Here is a 9422-nt window from a genome sequence, read left to right on the forward strand (position 1 = left end):
GAAGACATTGGAATGGGATTAAACATGTTTTTCGTTACCTCCAAGGGACCATTGATTTAGGCTTGTTTTATCCTAAAAGTTCAAAAGGTCAAATGGTTGGTTTTGCAGATGCAGGATATCTTTCAGATCCACACAAAGCCCGATCACAAACAGGATACGTTTTCACGATCGGAGGCACTGCTATTTCTTGGCGTTCTCAGAAACAGACGCTCGTGGCTACTTCTTCAAATCATGCTGAGATGATCGCACTCCATGAAGCAAGTAGAGAATGTGTATGGCTAAGATCAATAAGTCGACACATCTGTTCAAGCAGTGGGATTTACAAAAATATGGAGCCAACTATTCTATATGAAGATAATGCGGCATGTGTTGCTCAAACGAAGGAAGGATATATCAAAAGTGATAGAACAAAACATATACATCCAAAGTTCTTCTCATACACTCAAGAGCTCGATAAGAAGAGAGAGATTGAAGTAAGATATGTCCGATCATGCGACAATGCAGCCGACCTCTTCACAAAAGCACTTCCTACTTCGCTATTCAGAAAACATGTCCATAACATTGGAATGCGTCATCAGAAGGATCTATGACTGCTCAATCGAGGGGGAGTTTACGTAGTTGTACTCTTTTTACCTAACTATGGTTTTTCCCATTGGGTTTTCCTAGAAAGGTTTTTAACGAGGCAACAAAGACGTTAAGCGAGAGCGGAGAGTGACACCGGTCTCCAAGGGGAGTGTTACGAAACTTAATTTAATACAAGATGGATGATCAAGGGGGAGTGTTATAAGATAAGCTTTGAAATGATCCTCCACTCCTTTACCAACTTAAGCACTATGATCATCTACTCATCAAGCACTATGATCACCCACTCATTTATCAAATCAAGCACCATCTTTGATATTTTATGTATTGTTGCTCACTATAAATATCATCACTCATCTCACTCTTTTGTACACCATTACATCTTCTTTTTCTTCCTTATAATAAACTCTCTCACTTATATTAGTGTTATTTGCTTCCTACGGGTATTAAATTATATTCTTATTTAAATTTCTCGATACTATAAATTATAAGTTATTTCATAACAACTACTTAATTTTCTTAGATATGAGAATAATCTACGAGTTTGAGTCTATAGTGATAATCAAATACTTATTGAAAGATCCAACTAACAATAATAATGTCGGATAATTATTTAAGTTAATCGACCACTAACTTAATTAACCAACGACCACTAAAGATAATGGGATAATTGGTATATATTACATACATACATACATTTAGATTACCCGACCACTAACTCAAATCAAGTATTTTGAGACGTAGAACTTTGATGTGACTCACTGAAATCTCGCCAGAGATGAAATTCTAGCTTGTGAAGAAATGAAAGTTTTTAACTAAGAGATTGTTTCCCGGGAAAACACATATAGTTCTCGTGAAAGGCAAGTGAAATTGTGGACCATCACATTGATCATACATCTACTGCATCTTCTTTATGTAAAATACTATTGTTTATATAGTTGATTTCTGTAAAAATTGAAATTATGTCAAACCCTCAAATAGAGAAACAAATTCTTGTGAAGCGGTGTATTGATCGTTGCAGAAATGGTATACACGATATATCGATTGTATGGTATGTATATTTGTATATGTAATTATCAAATCTCCAAAAAAAATATAGCCAATTAATGTTGTTGTATTAGTCAGTATTTGCTGGCTATTTTCAGACATGTACAGGCTACACAAATACTTACGTTGTTTGTATATATAGACTAAATTATAATTGCATGCATGTCTTTTTTTTGAATTAAATGTTAAATTTAATTCAAAAAAAAAAACTTGTTTTAAAACTTTAAAATATTTCAAAAATTCAATCTAAAGTTCAATCTACCAACTCTTCTTAGTCTCCAATCTTTCAGTCTTCAATCTTGTCTCGTGCCAAACCATCACAAACCATACGCTTCCTCCGTAAATGACAAAGAAATAGGGATAAAGTGGTCATTTCGCAAGCGTTGGACATGGGCCTTACGGTTGGGCCGACGTTTCTTTCTTCTTTGCAAATTACCAAATTAGTTGCTATTTACTATGCAAATCGTTCTTAAAAATAGTGTGTTCATATATACAATTATTTATAAAGTATAAATTAAAATTAATAATTAATAACCCAAATGTTTTTGGTGGGACCAACAAAAATGTTGAGGTTGTAATCTTGTTGTCAAGAGAGTAAACTCCTTCATTATATATATATGATTTTTTTAAGAAAATGTATTAGGCAATTAGATTGTCATAATGGGTCATATTGGGCTCCTTCTCCTTCTTTAACACTGCCATTCAATTGTCATTTATTTTTATTTCTCCTTTATTTATCTAATAGTAAACCAAGGAGTTGTTTGTTTCACCATTTGTCATTTCCTCCGACCAATCCATTTGTATGATTCATCCAGATGATCCATTCAGATTTTGTGGGACTGTTTGTTTGTCCATCTTGATGGTTCATCTAGATAAATCATCAAGATGAATTTATGTTAGTTTCCTTATTTCTATTTTCATCCAGATGAATTCAATATACAAATTACTAATATATCTTTGTTATGATTTAATCATATGTTAGATATTAATTTTAAATATATTGACTTTTATTACTTAGTAATATATTTACATTGAAATTATTTTAAAATTAGATTTTTCGGGTTTTTCGGGAAAATTAAATTTTTCGGTTTTGGAAGAAAAAAATGAAATTTTTGGTTTTAGTAGAAAACACAATTTTTTTTTTGAAACACAAATTTTTATGTTGGAGGGAAATGAATTTCTCAGTTTTTGCGGGAAATAAGATTTTCTGGTTTTGGCGGGAAAATATGATTTTCCAGCGGAAAAAGAGATTTATAGGTTTTGTCGGAAAATACATTTTTGGTATTGGCAGAAAAACACGATTTCGATTTTTGCGGGAAACGAGATTTTTCGCTTTTAGCGGGAAATGCGTTTTTTTTTTGTTTTGGCGGAAAAATATAATTTTTTGGTTTTGCGAAAATGAGATTTTCGGTTTTAGTGGGAAAACGAGATTTTTTGTTTTGACGAAAAACACGATTTTATTAATTTTTGCGAAAAATGAGATTTTTTTGCTTTTGGCGTGAAACACATTTTTTTGGTTTTAGCGGGAAAACATGATTTTTGGTTTTTTCTGGAAAACAAGATTGGTCAATTTTTGCGGGAATGAAATTTTCCAATTTTGACGATAAAACGTTTTTTTGTTTCGGGGGAAAGCGAGAGTTTTTATTTTTGCAGAAAAAACAATTTCGATTTTGGCGAGAAAACACGATTTTTTTTTGGGCTGGAAAACACGTTTTTTTGTTTTGGCGTGAAAATGTGTTTTTTGGTTTTGACGGGAAAATGCTATTTTTTGGCAGAAAAACAATATTTTTCTGTTTTTGCTGGAAAACAATATTTTCTGATTTTAGCGATAAAATGAGATTTTCCTATTTTGACGAGAAACCTTTTTTTTTCTTCGGCGAGAAAGCGATATTTTTGAGTTTGGTGGGAAAGTGTCATTTTCGGTTTTGACGTGAAAACGAGAGTTTTTAGTTTTGACGGGATATTTTTTTGTTGGAAAACAATTTTTTTGGTATTGGCGAGTAAAACAAGATTTTTTGTTTTGTCGGGAAAATGTTTTTTTGTGTGGTTTTAGCGACAATATACGTGTTTGCGGTTTTGTCATTTTTTGTGACTGACATTTTTTGTGACTGACAAAATAATTTTAGGGTAAAGTTTGTGATTTGTCAATAATATTAGGGTACAATTGACATTATATCATTTTGGTAAAAAAATATTTAATTATATTTTTGCATATATGGGAAGAGTTTAAATCCCTCCCATGAAGCCACATGGGATGACAGGTCAGAAAATCAGGCTTGTAGGAGTCGACACGTGTCTCCTGTTCTTAAACTATGTGTTTCATTTAATTGTTAACAACACCGATGGCTTTTGTGTGTTTGGACTTCAGGCTTTGTTCCAAGAACCCATCTCACAATAACGAGCAACCCTAATCCTGGTTCTACGCAAGATTTCATATATCCACTGTTCGAGCGATTGTGTTGCCGAAGTCAACCTGAAGAATCCTTTGTTAGGGTTTCGCTTGCGTCGTGTGAGATTCTTCTTCTCCAATCGAAACGCTTCCATTTCAGATTCATCACATTTGAGTATAAAAAGGTTAGCTTCCCTCCCCTAAACAATCACCTTCTAAAACTTATTCCCGGGGAAATGGCTAACTCCAAATTTTCTTTAGAGTTACAATTCATCGGATTTAGTTCTTAAATCTAAATCCATCACTTTACACTTCGTATATCCCTTTCGACTATAGGAGGCCAACACGTACTCTATGGAAAGGGAAGATGGTGATCGGAAAAGAGCTCCTTTTCGTGATCATGGGTCTTAAGAGACTGAACATAGGTGGCCAGAAATTGAAAAGACTTAAGCAAACCACTGACTATTGCATACAAAAGAGTTTTGAGGCGGGAGAAGAAGACTTGTAAGAGATGCAGCTCCTTCCACAATGTACTCTAAGCTCTCCTTCATACTAGCTGTTTTTGTCATCTCATCATATCATATTTAGTGGCATCCAAAACGAGCAAGGAGGTGTTTTGAGAAGCGGCGGGAAGTGGTGGAGGCAGAGGCCAAGGTGGTGGCTACAGAGGTGGCTGAGCTCTAGACTGTTGTGCGTAAAAGTGGGATGGAAAATGGAATAGCGAGCTCTAACATGATATTAGGAAGAACGTGTAAGAAAACAATAGCCATTTCTGATCATCACATAAACACGCTCCTGCTTGTCAAAGAGCATTCGGAGATGAAGCAGTTGTTGCTTCGACTTACGCAAGGATCTTTCTCTATAACCCGGTGGCTACAGAAATGTGTTTCCGCTTGAGTCAGAGGTTTATGTATGAGTGTACGACGGGAGAAACGGTGACGATAGAGCTAAGAGAGAGAGCGATGGGTTATTGACTAATTACTCGACCGGGAAACAATATAAGCTATAGTCGATAGGTGATGCTGGTGGTATCTTTTCTTATGCGAGGAAGATGGTAATGATTCCATCTCCATTAACAGCTTAACTCCACATTCAATATGATGTGTTCACAGTTCTGTTCTCATGACTTTGTTGTTGTTGATTGTTTATCTACTCAAATCTATCTCTCTTTTCAAGGACTGAGAAGATGACTGCATTTTCCATATAGCAGAGATATGATTTTTATGTACTCATTATCTTCTGTGTCTCAACTAGATTTCTTAAGTAGTTGATACCCGTTTGTGTCTTTGTATTCAACTTATTTTGTTGGTTGGCACACATTCTGTACTATATTTCCATAACGTCCACTTGGATAATTTGTTTTTTTATTTTTTCTTCATGGATATCACTTATACAGTTCATAAATAACATATCTGGCTATAAAAATTGTTGACGGGTATTTGAAAAGTTGAATCAATCACAAAAGATGCTAGAAAGTGTGATGCAGATTGGAAAGTGCAGAGTAAACAAGATGAACAAATCAAAGTTATAATTGATAATCAAATGCAAGAGTTAAGTAAAAAACATGAGAAAAGGTAGCCAAAGGGATCTGGCATGGGACATACACTTGCAAGTGCTTGCATCACCTAGATGGACGATGGCCTTAATGAGAAAACACCCTGAAACACCTACGCTACAAGAACATGCACACTCTTAAAACTCCAATTGATAGAGTAGGAGCATAAGATAGTTTCACCAGTTTTAGCATAAAGAAACGAAGTTAAATACGAAGGTTTTTAAAATTTGTATAAAGTGCAAAAGCTTTTCAGAACCAGATGGGCAAGACTGCAAAACCATTAATACTAAAATGACCTTAAAGCCAGACATTAGCATCCACCTGAATGTTATGGAATGGGCTTATGGAAAATTGAAGATAAGCTAAAGACGAAATGAGTTAATTATGAAAGAAAATGAGTATAGAAAATGAAAAACCGAGCCATTCTAATGAGCAGCATCGGTTGTAGGAAATAGGAAAACCAAAAAATGGAATGGGTAAGTAGAAAAGAGAGCAGACAAAATTAATAAGAGCTGTTCTTATGAGTTATGGCTCAAAAACAAGAGTTTTTTTTTAAACAATCATTCATATTAGAGTCGTATTATGGTAAACATTTAAATATTTTGTGTTCTTAAGACCTTTTAACACTTTTAACTGGGATTACATTTTTAGGCTGCTTACAAAACCTATTTGTCACGTATGTGTAACATATCAACTAGGACAATCTTTTTACATTTTTCTGAATTATTTTGCTAATTTTCTATTCCGTCAAAAAATAGAGAATAATGAATGTTAAGTCTATTCAACATTTGTATAATATTTTTTTAATCTACAATGATTTTTAAAATGCTTCATAAAATTAATATAAATTCATATAAAGTCAGTGAAAGTTTGTTCCTATGGAATCTTTTTTTTTGATAAGTTTGTTCCTATGGAATCGCTTGTCAATGATCCAAGCTATACCAAGTAGCAATATTTGACGACTCAAAAAAAAATATATATATTTGACGACTCTTGGATGGAAGATTAATGAGAAGAAAGCTGATCGCTGCTGGATGAGAAAGTAAAAATATCACTTAAGCGTTTCGATATTAAAAGGAAGCGTTATATTCGCAACATGCTCCTCCTCAAACCGGCTAAGAGGTGTCACGTAAATAGCTTGAACAAACGATGCAAACGTAGCTTTCTCTACAAGCAAGTTATGAAGTTTGTTGACTACATTTGAACGTGGATTTTATAATACAAAGCCATGCAAAACTATCATTTCTGATTTTCCTTCCAAGTTCTCATGTTCCCATTCAACTTATGTTTTGTTTTAAGTTATGATTTCCTATTGCAAGTTTTTCCACATTATTTATGATTTATAATAACAAATACCTTCGTTCCAAAAATATTATTGTATGATGCTAACTTCTGATACCATCAATATGGATAATACTTTGATAGTCAATCTCATAATAAAAAAAGAAAAAAAAACATAGTACTCGCACCTTATCTAATCTATTAAAACAGAAGTACAAATATCAATTATCCCTTAGTTTTTCAAATTATTTACAATCATATGCCATTGAAGTAATAAATTTACATGTCTTTTAGTATTCTTGTCTTTTACAATTTAATTAATGCATTTTCCTAAAATGAAGTACATCAAATTATGTATTACTTATTTAAAAAATATTTTCTATAATCTAGCAAACAATAAATTATACTTAATCAATGTCAAAAATGTAACAAGATTTTATTATTACGGGTTGGTTATCTTTTTTATTTTGGTATATTAACTATGTCTAAAACAACATAAAAGTGTTATAAAAATACATAATATAAAACAAAAAATTGTAAATAATATATTGAATTATTTGATTGTATAAACCAAATATAACAACAGATAACAATTTTATTATACATAATTTTTTATCCATAAAAAATATATTTGCACGAACACATGGGTTATATTTTTAAAATATAGTTTTTACGGTTGACCGATCAAAAAATAAAAAGAAAACTATTCATTGTAAACTGTAAGAATATTGTGTTTAAAAATATATATTAAATAATTATTTAATATATATAAAATTTAAAAATATATATTTCCATTTATATAAGATAAATATACTTTTTTCAAAACAAAAACGAATATCCGCGCGGATGCGCAGGTCAAGCTATAGTTATAGTTAAAAAGACAAACGTTGAACATAAAAACATATAGTCCAAAACAAATAAATGTATGTCCGGAATAGGGAATTTGTGTGTTTGTATAATTTTTTTTTTAAAACTAATTAAAGACACGAGAATAAAATTTTAAAATACATGAATTCTCATTAAAACGACCTTCAGCTATAGCACACATGAAACAATTTTAAAGTATTTAAAATAACTAAATTCAACTAATCTACAATTAACTAAATCAAATTTTTTTTTAAAAACCAACGCATTAACATGGACTATGCATCACATGTTATATAATATTAAATTTACAAACCATAATACCATATAAACAAACAGCCAAATATTAAAAATCTCAGGAATGATAAAAACATATTACAATTTACAAATAAACATAGGGCTTTTTGCAAAATTGACTCAAAACTCAAAGTCAAATCTAAAACTACCCCATGTTTTTTTGGATTTTTTTTTTGTCATATTCACCCCACAAGTTCATATAATTCACGAAAATGCCATCAAATTTTATTATTTTTTTCCGAAAATGACATTTTTTCTCTCTCTCCCTCATAATCTTCAAGTAATTACAAGATTGACATTGTCATCAATACCCCAACCACCATGAACAACCAATTTGAAGCTCTAATACACCTAAAATCGATTTACACTCTCACTTTCTCACTTGTTATGAACTAAAAATAACATCTCTTTCACGTTGCCTCCATATTCATCCAAAAAACTCAAGCTTTTGATTCAATTTTTTTTAATGGTTGATAGAGCCATTCAAGCATACTATTCTTGGTGGATTACTTTCGTTTGAGATTATGTGTGGTTGAAGAAGACTATGTGTGCTAAGGAAGTCATCTCACTAGTTTAAGGTATGAAATTGGAATTTTTTCCAGATCTGTTCGTGTAGAAAACTTACCCGTAAGTAGTCTGGCTGTAGAAGACTTACGGGTAAGTCTTCTGGTCAAACGGATGACTTCATCTTTGTTTGTTAAAAAAAATCTAGAGAATACCCTAGACGACTTACTGATAAGCAGTCTAGGATAAACGAGTTAGTTTTGCATTTGACCGAATTGTGTCAGATATTTGACTTTTCCTGGTCGTCTCCGGAAAAACAAAAATTTCAATATTTTATTAAAGTTGGACGACTTATCTGTAAGTCATCCAGTTAGTCGTCCAGTGTTTAGTTTATGTATTAAAAATTTGTGTTATGAACTTATCTGTGTCAACTTCTTTGTCAAATTGCACTACCAAACAAATTTCAGATGGTCTTGCCCTTTATATTATCTGAAATATAGTTACAAAAGGTCACTGCTCAGAAGACTTCCAAGACTACTTATAGTTAAGTCGTCCAACATTCTAGACGACTTAACTGTAAGTCTTCTGCGCAGAATATGGTTACAAAATAGGGATCAAGTTCAAATATAAAATAAGGATCAAGTTCAAATACACACATCAGCCTAATCTATCGTACAAAATAATCTAACGAAGCCTATTTATCACCCCTCATACGCACCCAGGTTGACATCATTGTCCTTGTTTTTGAACTCATGCGCGTCAGGAAGCTCTTGAAATATATCCACCGCCATCTTATCCCTCATACTCTTCCCGTTGGGCTTAGCAAAGTCTTTTTTACTAAACTTTATCCCAAGAGCATGACATTCAATGTACTTTAGAGTGTACACGCCACAATCACCAGCT

Source organism: Brassica oleracea, chromosome C3 (genome assembly GCF_000695525.1).
Source record: "Brassica oleracea var. oleracea cultivar TO1000 chromosome C3, BOL, whole genome shotgun sequence".
Lineage (NCBI taxonomy): Eukaryota > Viridiplantae > Streptophyta > Magnoliopsida > Brassicales > Brassicaceae > Brassica > Brassica oleracea.